Here is a 13,298-nt window from a genome sequence, read left to right on the forward strand (position 1 = left end):
TCCCATTCCGCTCAGCAGGCTAACGTCCTTGCTTGGAATGAGCCCAGAGTCGATCTCATTCCTGGAAGACACTAGCTCCCAGGTGGCACATTTCCCATGTACAGCGAGTGGCAAATTTGTTGTACCTCTGCTTTGATCCATAGTATCTGCTGCTGTAAAGTTTGAAAGTTTCATATATGAAACCTCCCTTTCCAGCAGCAATGTGTATAGTTTCCTTTGATCATTACAGTAAATAATTGGTCGAGGGAGGGAAGCAGACACGCAGGCTTATTTAGCATACTAGATTGGACTGGAAAGAAGTTTGAAGTTTGAAGCTTTGCTTTGATTTATGGGTATTTTTAGTCATAAGTATCAGAAAGTACATTTGGATAGTGTTACATTTTCCATCAATTGATGAATTCTGCCAGGCTTAATAAGAAACAAGTTTTATGTAGAATAAATAAAACCCTAATTTATGAATTTGCTCATTCTCGCTTACTGCCTTTATTCATGAAGCTATCAAATAGAATTTCTTTTGAGGATTAGAGGATGGCAGAGGTAAGAGATATTTTGGAGAGCATCTCCACCCTAAATTCAGTCATCACTTCCATACCATTCCCAACTCACTGTCATCCAGCCTTGACTTGAAAATATACCATGTGAGTTCCCTGGTGGTCTCGTGGTTAGGATTTGGCCCTTTTCCCACTGTGGCCCTGGTTCAATCCCTGGTCTGGGAACTGAGATCCCACATTAAGCCACTGCACACCTCAGCCAAAAAGAAATTATATTTTATATGTACAAACACACACACACACACACACACCACAATAAAGTTGCCAATTTCCCAATGTAACCTTCTCATTTATATAGATCTGATACAGCATTATGGCAGGGTTTTAATGTGTGAGTGAGATCTAAAACAATGATAAAAAAAAGGTAGAATCATGGAGTCCTCCTCTGGCACAGTGGGTTAAGGATCCATTGTTGTCTTTGCAGCAGCTTGGGTTGCTTCTGTGGCACAGGTTTGATTCCTGGCTCAGGAATTTCCACATGCCATAGGCATGGCCAAAAAAAATAAAATAAAATTTAAAAAATAAAAATAGAAAAGGTAGAACCATATTATTGTGGGTTAACGAAATGATCATGTGAACCTACTGTGAGACAGAACCTATCACCATCATTTTATCGAATCTGCATTACGGTGTGATGCTTTACGATAAGGTTCTACTAAAGAAATGAATCTTCACGTACTGAACTGAAATTTGCTTCCATTTGTCTTCTTTCCTCAGGAGCTACAAAAAACAAATTTAATTCCTTCCATCATATATTCAAATATTCAAAACTACTAATTGCAGCTTCTTTGGGGTAAACGTTTTAAATCTTTTCAATGGTTTCTTGTGGGCAAGGTTTCCTTGCCCACCTTTCTTGCCATTCTTGGCAAAATCCTGCTTACCTTTCCAGAATCCTTTTTTGGTGTCATTTTCTCAAAAAGCCTTCTCCAGCCTCTGACAATCTGGGCTACATTGTACTCTGTATCAAAAGCCCATTGTGCATAGCTTGTATTGTGCTTGCAGCCATTTGTCAAGCGGCCTGTCTCCCTCTACTGGACCACAGACTCAAGAACAGGGCCCATGATGGAGTGCTGTATTAACGGTGTTTAACACATCTGATAGAGTAAGCACTGAATCAGTCCAAACTGAACTAAACTCACAATTTTAAAATACTTAAACATTTGAGAGTTCCCACTGTGGCTCAGCAGGTTAAGAACCCAACTAGTATCTATGAGGATGATGATTTGATCCCTCGCCTTGCTCAGTGGGTAAGGATCTGACGTTGCCGCAAGTGGTGGCACAGGTTGTGGATGGGGCTGTGGTGTAGCCTGGCAGCTGCAGCTTCAATTCAGCCTCTCGCCTGGGAACTTCCATATGCCACGGATGTAGGGGGAAAAAGAATTTTCCAAAGGCCGTCAGTAAAATGTGACTTCCTAAGTGAACACTTTTCTAGTGATGTCTGCCTCCCTGAGAGTGTGACAGAAATCTGCCATCCTGGTTCTGGATACAATATTCCTTTGTAATGCTGTCTCAGCTTATTTCAGCTCTTCTGACATTTGTTTGATTAGACTGCAGAGTAGTTTAAAGAATTAATTTTTCACAACTGATACTCCCTAAACCATACTTTTCGTTTGTTTTGTTTTGTTTTCTTCCCTAGGCTGTACTCTCGGCACATGAAGGTTCCCAGGCCAGGAGTCATTCCAGAGCTATAGCCCCTGGCCTACACCACAGCCACAGCAACACGGGATCTGAGCTGCATCTGCAACCTACACCACAGCTCATGGTGATGCCCCACTGAGGGAGGCCAGAGGTTGAACCTTCATTCTCATGGATACCAGTGGGGTTCGTTACCACTGAGCCATGATGGGAACTCCCATACTTCTCTGTTCTTGACCTAATACTGATAGTTTTTTGTCTTGTTTGGCCATACCCACAGCATGCAGAAGTTCCTGAGCCAGGGATTGAACCTGTGACAGGAATCCACTGAGCCACTGGTGAACTCCAGTGCCGATAGTTTTGATTCTTGCTATAGGTCCATCATTCCTGTTTAAGACAAATTTTATTTCACTTTAGAAAAGAGCTAACAATCACCTTTGAATCTTTTTTTTTTTTTTTTTCTTTTTGGCTGTCCTGCAGCATATGGAGTTCCCAGGAATTAGATCCCAGCCGCAGTTCCGAACTAAGCCACAGCTGTGGCAACATCAGATCTTTAACCCCTAGTGCTGGGACAGGGATCAAACTTGCATCTCAGCATTCCCAAGACTCTGCCAATCTCACCACAGTGGGAACTCCACCTTCAAATCTGTTCTGCAGAACCTGACCATTTTCAGAATTGCCCAGCAGGCCCTCTACTCCCTCCTGCCGTTGGTGAAGAAATATGTTAAATGGACTGAAGAGCTTAGACCCACTCCTAGAGTCTTCCCAATTAGCACTGATACGTGCATCATTGCTATTTGGCTACAGGTGAAATATTTATAAACAACCTAATTTATTGACATTCTGGCCCATTCACTTATCTCATTCGCAAGGCTATTGTGAGAAAACACCTCTGCTATACATAGCTAGCAGCCTATCAAACTTTTGGCATAATTGAAAAATTCCTTGTCCTTTGTGAATAACACTTCTATTTCACAGTATGCTGGAAACATCCTCTTGATAATCCATTCTAAAATCCTGTCCAAGAAGCATACGAAGTTCACTCATGTATCGTTTATATCAATCTTTCATTTAAGCTTATGGTATCAATATAATATCTAGCTCAGACTAATTACATGGTCTTAAGCAGTAGCAATGCTTTTGTTTTACAGATAATAAAACCTTGGGAGATCCAAACTATCATATGCACCAGTTTAAACTATTTCATTGGCATTATTCTGAACCACAATTAATGCAAAGTGGCAATATAGAATAAAATAACCAATGGCTTAGACTGCAGTAATCTTAGCATCAAAACAATTCCAACATTTCACTATAGTAGAAGAGGGAGGAAAACTTTGAAGGGGATGAGGGTGAGAAGGAAGAAATAGAATGACTAGAATCTAGCTGGTCACGTAAAAAAATTAATTGAAAGTATACTAATGTTCAATTCCAAACTCTCATGTTTGGACTTTGGGGGAACAGTAGCTGACAGACCAGCTTAACACAGCCATCAAAAATGCATCAACTCGGAGTTCCTGTTGTGGCGCAGTGGTTAACGAATCCGACTAGGAACCATGAGGTTGCAGGTTCGATCCCTGCCCTTGCTCAGTGGGTTAAGGATCTGGCATTGCCGTGAGCTGTGGTGTAGGTTGCAGACGCAGCTCGGATCCTGCGTTGCTGTGGCTCTGGTGTAGGCTGGTGGCTACAGCTCTGATTCGACCCCTAGCCTGGGAACCTCCATATGCCGTAGGAGCGGCCCAAGAAATGGCAAAAAGACAAAAAAAAAAAAAAAAAAAATGCATCAACTCTTAGAGAAGAACATAGGCCAAACACTCTCTGACATAAACCACAGCAATATCATCTAAGATCCACCTCCTAGAGTAATGACAATAAACACATGGGACATAATTAAAATTAGAAGTTTTTGCACAGCAAAAGAAATCCTAAACAAAATGAAAAGACAGCCTACAGAATGGGAGAAAATATTTGCAAATGAAGAGACTGACAAGGGATTAATCTCCAAAATACATAAGCACCTTGAGGTCTTCATGCAGCTTAATACCAAAAAAACCAAAATAACCATCAAAAAAAGGGCAGCAGATCTGAATAGACAATTCTCGAAAAAAGACATACATATGGCCAAAAAACACATGAAAAGATGTTCAACATCACTTACACCAGCCAGAATGACCATCATCAAAAAGTACTAACAGGAGTTCCCCTCATGGTGCAGTGGAAACGAATCTGACTAGGAACCATGAGGTTGCGGGTTCAGTTCCTGGACTTGTTCAGTGGGTTAAGGATCTGGCATTGCTGTGAGCTGTGGTGTAGGTCACAGATGAAGCTCAGATCCCGAGTTGCTTTGGCTGTGGTGTAGGCCAGCAGTTTCAATTCCCATTGAACCTCTAGCCTAGGAACCTCCATATGCCGCATGTGCAGCCCTAAAAAAAGACAAAAAAATAAAATAGAATTTCTTAGCCAGAGATCCTACAAGCAAGGATACCTCAGTAGCAGTGAGCACACCTAGAACCCAGATTTGGATTCTAATACCATTCTCCAATAAAGGAAACCAGGGCTCCTTGGAGGGGCAGGAAATAAACCAGGTAGGTTGGAGCATTTGGTAGTGCCAGAAAGAAAGTTTAAAAAAAAAAAAAAAAAAAAGTCCCCAATGATAAAATGTCCACATTATTAACCAAATATCCATGAGTCCACACTGATAAATGATAAATGTTTGAAAAAATGGACAAGAGACAAATCTGCTCAGAAGTCCAAATAATTTTTGTAGTAGATCCTCTGCTCTCAAGGAGGAAGAACATAATTCTCCATTCCTAAGTGTGGCCTGCTCAGAGTCCTCCCCTAAAGTGGTAGGAAATCCAGACTTCTTCCATGTGTGCTGCCTCTGTTCTTACAGTCACCCAAGCACGGAATTTGGCCCCTACATCTGTTGACAAAAACAAAATTATACAAACTACTATACTTAAAATAGATAAGCAACAAGGATTTGCTGTATAGCATGTGGAACTCTATTCAATACCTTGTAATAACCTGTAATGGAAAATAATCTGGAAAAGAATATATATACATGGATCACTTTGCTGTATACTTGCAACTAACACAATATTGTAAATCAACTATACTTAAAAAAACAAACAAAAAAAAACCAACCAAAACAAAAACAATGAAACCAAAAAAGCCCTCTTTCATGAAGCATTGAAGAGTTAAGTAAGCTGAACCTGGACCAAGGGTGTTCCATTACAGAAACACAAAGACCTTCAAATACACTGGAAGGGGTTGCTAGTAAGCATTTCCCTGGCCTTCACCTCGGTCTCTCATGTCCACCCCCTCCCAAAGTCTCAGACACTTTTCATCTTGTTGGTTGGTTCTTCTGATCATTCCCTCTCTCCTTTCCCTGCTCTTTGTTCCTCCTAATTCACAGGAGTAAACCCTTTAGTCTCAGAGCGATTTACTGAACTCCTTGAATTATCTAGGATTTTTTCCAAAGACCTAGGTTTTTGAAAATACCTGCCTTTAGGTTTTGAGCTTGTCTGTGGTTCTAACATTTATTTGTTCATTCATTCAGCAAATGTTAACCAAACGTCTTTGAGGAGCTTAAATGAGAAAATTCTGTGGGCTGGTGACAGAGGTGACAAAGTTTCGGGGGGCAGCATGCTCTTCCAGATACATAATCCTGGAAAGAGCAAGCAGGCCTGTGGACATACTAGATTCATAAAATGTATATAGTTTTGAGGCTGAAAGATACCCTGCTGGTCACTTAGTTCTCCAGCTGAAGAAAGACCCAGGGCTATTAAGTGACTCCCTTTGTTTTTGTTGTTTGGTTGTTGTTTTTGGTTTCCTTTGTCTTTTTTAGGGCTACACCCACAGCATATGGAAGTTCCCAGGCTAGGGGTGGAATCCAAGCTGCAGCAATTGGTCTACAGCACAGCCACAGCAACTAGGGATCCAACAAGTCTGCGACCTACACCACAGCTCATGGCAACTCCCAATCCTTAAGCGAGGCCACAGATTGAACCCTCATCCTCTTGGATCCTAGTCAGGTTCCTTACCGCTGAGCCACAAAAGGAACTCCCTTAAATGACTCCCTTTAGATCATACCTTTTACAAACTCTACCTGTGGAAGAGACTTTCAACCAAATGCTCTTGGAATGTAATCTTTTCTTTCATCATAAGTTTTCATATTTGAACTTCTGGAAATAGTAGCCAGCCACTAACTCAACATCAGAAAAAAAAGAGGCTTTGGTTTAAACGAATAATAGCTAGTCTCCAGCATAAATGTGATGAAAGGAGATATTTGAAAGTACTAACTGCATATATTTTCTAGAGGCAAAATTGGCAAAGGCCATGGGCAGAGAGTGGAGGGGATCTTCAAACATCATAAACCCAACGATCCCATCCCAAACTTCCAATTCCATCTAACAAGATAAAGCCTCTTTCGCTGCAGTCAAAATTATTCCAGTTATGGTAATAATGACTTCCTTTTATACCGATTCAGTTGACAGATTATTCAGTTGACAGAAATCTCTGAACCCCTAGTCTGTTCGTGTTCGCGAATATATTAATCTGACTGATTCAGAAAACAAACTCACGGATGTACTCGGGGAAAGAGTGCTAAGCAAACATCAGTTTATTTCAAAGCCTCTAGAAATTCCGAATCCCGAGGTCCACCGCGAGGTTTCAGAGAGCAACTCACGGCTGTTACCTTTTGGAAATTAAACTCTTGCAGAGGCGCACCTTTTATTCTACATTCGTCCTTCCACAGAAAGCGCTCAATTGAGAAAGACACTGAACTAAATGAGTGGGCTTGGGAGGCGGAGAGCCGAACGCCATCAGCCGTGGCGAGTCACCTGCGCAGCGCAAAGCGGGGGCGACGCGGGGCGACGCGCGGGCACACGCAGGGGGACGGGCGGCCGCGGAGGGCGGGAGGCCGGCGGCGGCGCGCCCGCTCCCCACGGCCGGGCGGGCAGAAGCCCCCAGTCCTCGGCCCCCGCGCAAGCGACGCCGGGAAATGCCCACATCCGGGAAACCTGCAGCGGAGTGCGGCGGCGGCGACACCGAGTGGAAGGCAAAATGGCGGCGGCGGCGGCGGCCTGGTGCTGAGGGGAGAGCCAGGTCCCCGCGACCTCCGCGACGGGCCGCGCTGGCCCGCGGCAGCCCCCCGGCGTCTCTGCCCGCCCTGCCCCACCGGGGACACTTGGGGTCCCTGGGACGGGCTCCGGCCGCCTCGACGCCCGCCCTCGGGCCCGTGGCCGCTGTCCAGGAGCCCCGCTCTCTGCAGGTAGGTCCGGGGCTGGCGTAGCGGGTGGGGCTCACTCTCTCCTCCGGAGCCCGCGTTGGCGGGGCGGTGGCCGTCGGGGCCCACGCCCATCCCCGCTGGCGGGAGTCCAGGGGCCGCTGCGGACGGGCGGGCCGGGCCGGCCCGGTACGGGCCCGATTTGGCTGGTTGCATGGACCTGAGCGGAGCCCTGCCCTGGGGAAGCGAGGGTTGGCCGCGCCCGGGGCTGGAGGAAGAGCCCCAGGCTTTGCGGCCTTGGAGGTTCAGGTTAGCCCGGGAAGATCCTGTCTCACTGGAGGCCTTGCGCGGACTGTTTTCGCTCACACCTCCCTCCACCCTTGTCTCCAACCCTCACCGGTCAGCGGTGTTCAGGAAGGAACGGATAGCGAAAGGTGATTGTGAAGGAAATGTGCAGTGAAGGAGCCACAGTTCTTTCATTCCAGAAGGACCTGCTCCTGGATATACCTTGAAGAAATTCTGAGAATTTCTATTTACAGTCCACTGTAAATAGGTTGCTGTTCATAGTTGGAAGGGATAGGAGAGATGGAGGGAGTATGTCTGTAAATTCAGAAAATGAAGGAAAGGAAGTTCAGGGGACATTGTTTATTGTAACTTCAAAAAGACTTTGTGCCACAAAGAATGACTCTCAGGTGAAGTGATTTAACCCCATTCTTTCCAGTTGGAAGCTATTTTCTTCTTCAGTTTAAAGTTCTTTTCTAAGGGAACAAAAATTAATGTCTGTTGACCCATATGTTAATACGACTCAAAATATTACATCGTTATCTAGAAGTTAATTCATAAATCTAGTGAGAACTATAATCTCGCACACAGTATTGTATCACTCCAATTTTGGAAATGGACTTGAACCATGAAGGGTGTCAGGTCTTATGGATTGTTATTGAGGACTAAGAATTTTTTGTCAGATTTCCACCATATAGAAGAAAAAGTCGGATATTATAATTGTAATGAATGTGCTCTGCTAAGGTATCTATGTTCGTGATTTAACTACGTTTATTTTTTTCCTTTAATTAGTTGACACACGGGTAAAATGAGCTAGTTGATTCCCTAAGGCAGTGGAGGAATTTGATTTAACAGTGAAAGAAGTAGCATTGTGTTCCTCTGATCGGCTGTTACTGCAAGAAACTAGATCATGATACAGGCTAGAAAAGGCGCATTTTTTCCTGTGCCTGAGTATTTAATAAATATGGTGACAGCCTTCAAAAGCAAATAAAAATATTTCTGCTAGATATATTTGGCATGATATGGCACATGTGGATTTCTTTCTTTAGGTTGAGTTTTTGTTTTTGTTTTTAATGCTCCTCCTTGTTACTCTACATAGTGTAGCCTTAGAACAGTTCCAGCTCTGGTTATTTAGTTTTTGCTCTAGATGTGATATTTAGATTAGTGGTGGATTTTTGTAGACTATGAAAGTTATTTAGTCATTGAACAACATTTTTATCAAGTAGAAATGGCAGTCATTTTTCAAATGATGATAAAATATAATGATTGTTCTCACTTTTGATAGGTTAACTCTTAGAAAGTGAATTGGAGAAAATGTCATCAGAATGCAGAGATTCTTACATATTACCATATGGACAGCTAAGACTATACTGCTAAGACAGTACTGTTGCTTTTCTCATAACTGATTTAGTCAAAGCTTTAAGATACCATCTTTTTTACAAGCCTAGTTCAACCTAAGGTATCAATTTGAAATCTTCTTATGTAATGGGCTCTGTTCTTTTCCTAAGTTGGGTAAGATATCAGCAGTATTTGTTTGTACTTATTGACATTTGTACATCTGATGAAGGTCCGAACTTTCTAAGAAATGGAGGTTTTGTCTGTTCAGTCTAACCAAGTTATCCCTTCAAAGAATGTGAGTCATGATCCCTTAGGAAAACTAAGATGTAGGTATGATAAAAAAGAGCCTTGGGGAGTTCCTGTTGTGGCTCAGTGGTTAATGAATCCGACTAGGAACCATGAGGTTTCGGGTTTGATCCCTGGCCTTGTTCAGTGGGTTAAGGATCCGTGTTGCCATGAGCTGTGGTGTAGATTGCAGACGCGGCTCTGATCATGAGTTGCTGTGGCTCTGGTGTAGGTCAGTGGCTACAGCTCCGATTGGACCCCTAGCTTGGGAACCTCCATATGCTGCAGAAGCAGCCCAAGAAATGGCAAAAAGACCAAAAAAAATGACATGGAAAAAAGAGCCTTGGGCTGTTTCAGGATATGTGGAGTCCATTCCTAGCATGACCTCCAGCTGGCTGTATGATTTTAATGGGGCCACTTTACCTCTCTGGATCCATTTACTCTGGATCAATTCAAATTATAATTTAAAATAAAATACACACACACACACACACACACACATCCAATATCCAAGATACCTCTGCTTTGTCAGTCTGTGCTTAGTGGGAAAAATAAGACAAGTACAAGAATAGGGCAAAAACAAGTTTTATTTGCCTGTGTAAAGTGCATTTGAAGTTCAGAGGAGGATAGCAGCTGGCACTTCAATGAAAGCTTCATGAAGGAAGCATTTGAATGGCACCATAAATGCTGGGTATAATTTCTACAAGAAGGAATATGGCAGAGGGTCTCCTAAGAAGAGTAAGAACATGAAGGTAGAGAAGCACAAGGCACATTAGCAGAAAGCAAGTAATTTGGCTTGGTTAGAATATATGTTATACAGGGAGAATCTGGGTAAGATAGTGGAAAAAGATATAATAAGATAATAACTAACATTTATTTAGTTAGGCATGTATTCTAAACTTATTTAATGCTTTAAATTACCCTATTAAATAGGACCATTATTGTCCATATTTGAAGATGAAGAACTGAGGCACACCTTTCCTAGATCACAAAGCTAGTTATGGATAGAACTGGGATTTGTACCCTACTGTTTTTTTGTTTTTTTTTTTTTTTTTTAGTATTACTCAATGAATGTATTACATTTATAATTGTACAATGATCATCACAACTCAATTTTATAGCATTTCCATCCCAATATACCCTACCTGGTGTTTGACCCAGGTCTCTGACTTTAACTAGTAAGTTTTTTTGTTTGTTCGTTTTTGTCTTTTTAGGGCCACACCCACGGCATATAGAAGTACCCAGGCTAGGGGTCAAATCAGAGCTGTAGCTGCTGGCCTACACCACAGCCACAGCAACGCCAGATCCATGCTTTGTCTACGAAAAAGCCACAGCTCATGGCAATGCCAGATCCTTAACCCACTGAGCAAGGCCAGGGATCGAACCCCAATCCTCATGGATCCTAGTTGGGTTAGTTAACCACTGAGCCACGATGGGAATTCCACTAGTAAGTTCTTTCATTGAGGGTTCTGGAGTAGGGAGGTTATATGATGGGAATTACGTATTAGGAAGATAGATCTGGCGCAAGTATACCACCGGTTAAAGAGGTAAGCTGTTTTAGCGTTAAAGGGTTCTTTTAAAAATCCTTTTACTAATTTGTAAATATCGTATTAGCAAAGATTACTGAGATTTCTTAATGCCAGTGTCAACCATACCTTGTTGGAGGGATTGTAAATTAGTACGCCTTTCTGGAAGGCAATCAGACAATAAATATCAGAATTTTAAATGTGCATTCTGTTTGACCCAGAAGTTCCACTTAGTTGAATTTATCTTAAGGGAAAAGCTCAACAATGTGTGCATAAGAATTTTTATTGCTACATTTTGTATTGCCTAATTTAGATAATATAAAATGTTTGTTTGTTTTTACTTACAAGGAATATTTATGTATATGTAAGCTGTGTAGCATAATATGTACATCCGTGAACTCACTATCCATCCTCAGAACTAGAATATTAACAATACAATTGAAGTTATCAGTGTTTAAAACATTACATATAAGAGCAAAAAATTGCAAATAAGTAAAAGGCCCATCAGTAGGGGATAGATCAGTTGGTGATACAGCTACATGATGTATTTCAATATATAGTTATTTAAGAGATGAGGTTGAATTGTCATATGTCCTCAGTTCTAAGATACCATTAAGTCTAAAACAAGCAATCTATTTAGTAAGTTTTTCAGGGAAGAAAATAAACAATTTCTATTAACCTTCAGTAGCATACATTTATTCATTCAGTCGTTTGCCATTAATTTTTTTTTCAGTCACAATGAAATTTGAGCCTCAGCTTTATTCACATTCAGAATCTAGAATTCTTCTGAGTTACATTGCGATTTGATTAGTTAACCAATAACATCATGGTGACATGCTGCTTTTCATAAACCCAGCTAATTATCTTGAACCTCTTTATTGTTTGTGATTAAATATATAATTTTGAGGCATATTGAAGAGTACTGGGTTTTGTCTTCCTTTCCTTTTTGCTTAAACTCTTAGTTTTGTTTTCTCCTAAGTTGAAAGAGTAGTGCTGGAAATCAAACAGCCTCTTCTGGGTAACTCACAAAGTTTTGTTTTGTTTTAATACATTTTATTGTAGTTTAGTTGACTTATAAATTTGTGTTAGTGTCAGGTATACAGCAAAATAAATCATATATATATATCTACTTCAAAATGTTTTGACAGGCATTTCATGTCTGAGTACTTGTACTTCATAAAAGACTCTTACTTTTGAAAATTCTGCGATCTTGCCTAAATTTGGCAGTCGTTTATGCCTTTAATTGCATTGCCTATTAGATGACAATTTCTAAGTACGTGATGCTGCTTCATAGTGGAATCTTTTTGAAGACATTCTGAGCATTAATCAAGGGTCTAGATTCAACTACATGTGATGCTGTCAGTGAAAATAATGTAGGAGTTCCCATCGTGATGCCGCAGAAATGAATCCGACTGGGAACCATGAGGTTTCTGGTTTGATCCCGGGCCTCACTCAGTTGGGTTAAGGATCTGGCGTTCCCATGAGCTGTGTGTAGGTTGCAGACGCGACTCAGATCCTGCATGGCTGTGGCCGGCAGCCATAGTTCTGATTAGACCCCTAGGCTGGGAACCTCCATATGCCTCAGGTGCAACCCTAAAAAGCAAAATGCCACTACCACTACTAATGATAATGAAGTAATTGAAGTGACAAGGAAATTTCACCTTTTATTTATGATCAGGTTAGTTATGTGTATTGTCTGCCATTCCAGAACTTCTCTGCTTTGGAGCTGGCAAATTCCTTTTAATATTGATTTTAAGATATACTCAATTCCAGAAATGTTAGAATGTGGAAAACATATCTTAGAATCAAGTAAACACTATATTCCTATATATAAAATAACCCAACAAGGACCTACTGGACAGGAAACTACTCAATGTTTTGTAATAATCTAAAAGGGAAAAGAATCTGAAAAAAATATGTATCTAATCATTGTGCTATACACCTGAAACTAACACGATATTGTAAGTCAACTATACTTCAATTAAAACAAAAAAAAAGAGGAGTTCCCTTTGTAGCTCAGCAGTAGCAAATCCGACTGGTATCCATGAGGACATGGGTTTGATCCCTGGCTCGGATCAGTGGGTTAAGGATCCAGAGTTGCTGTGAGCTGCAGTGCAGGTAGCAGGCACGGCTCAGATCTGGTGTTGCTGTGGCCAACAGTTGCAGGTCTGATTCGACCCCTAGACCAGGAACTTCCATATCCAGCAGGTGTGGTCCTAAAAAGAAAGAAAGAAAACACTATACTTTCTGTTCTAGAAAGATTTTGATAGTATTATGTTTTTCTTTTGCTCGCATATTGGGCCTTAAGCAGCAGGAACTAGATTCACAGGTCAGGTGGTGCGTATGTCCAGTAATCTCTCCATCAGGTCAGATTTAGCTCCTCTTGGTCCAGAGACCTGTGAAGTTATCTTCCCTGTGCTTCTCTCTATCTGCCTCTCCCTCACCACCATA

General features: G+C 41.7%; 1 protein-coding gene across 1 annotated transcript in view; it reads left to right on the forward strand.

The window, feature by feature from the left end:
* LATS1 (large tumor suppressor kinase 1) overlaps nt 7,227-13,298 on the forward strand; it is a 46,026-nt gene continuing 39,954 nt past the window's right edge. Inside the window, exon 1 of the mRNA XM_005659149.3 lies at nt 7,227-7,461. The gene's annotated coding sequence lies outside the window, so the exon portion shown is untranslated. The remainder of the gene's footprint in view (nt 7,462-13,298) is intronic.

Source organism: Sus scrofa, chromosome 1, assembly GCF_000003025.6.
Source record: "Sus scrofa isolate TJ Tabasco breed Duroc chromosome 1, Sscrofa11.1, whole genome shotgun sequence".
Classification (NCBI taxonomy): Eukaryota; Metazoa; Chordata; class Mammalia; order Artiodactyla; family Suidae; genus Sus; species Sus scrofa.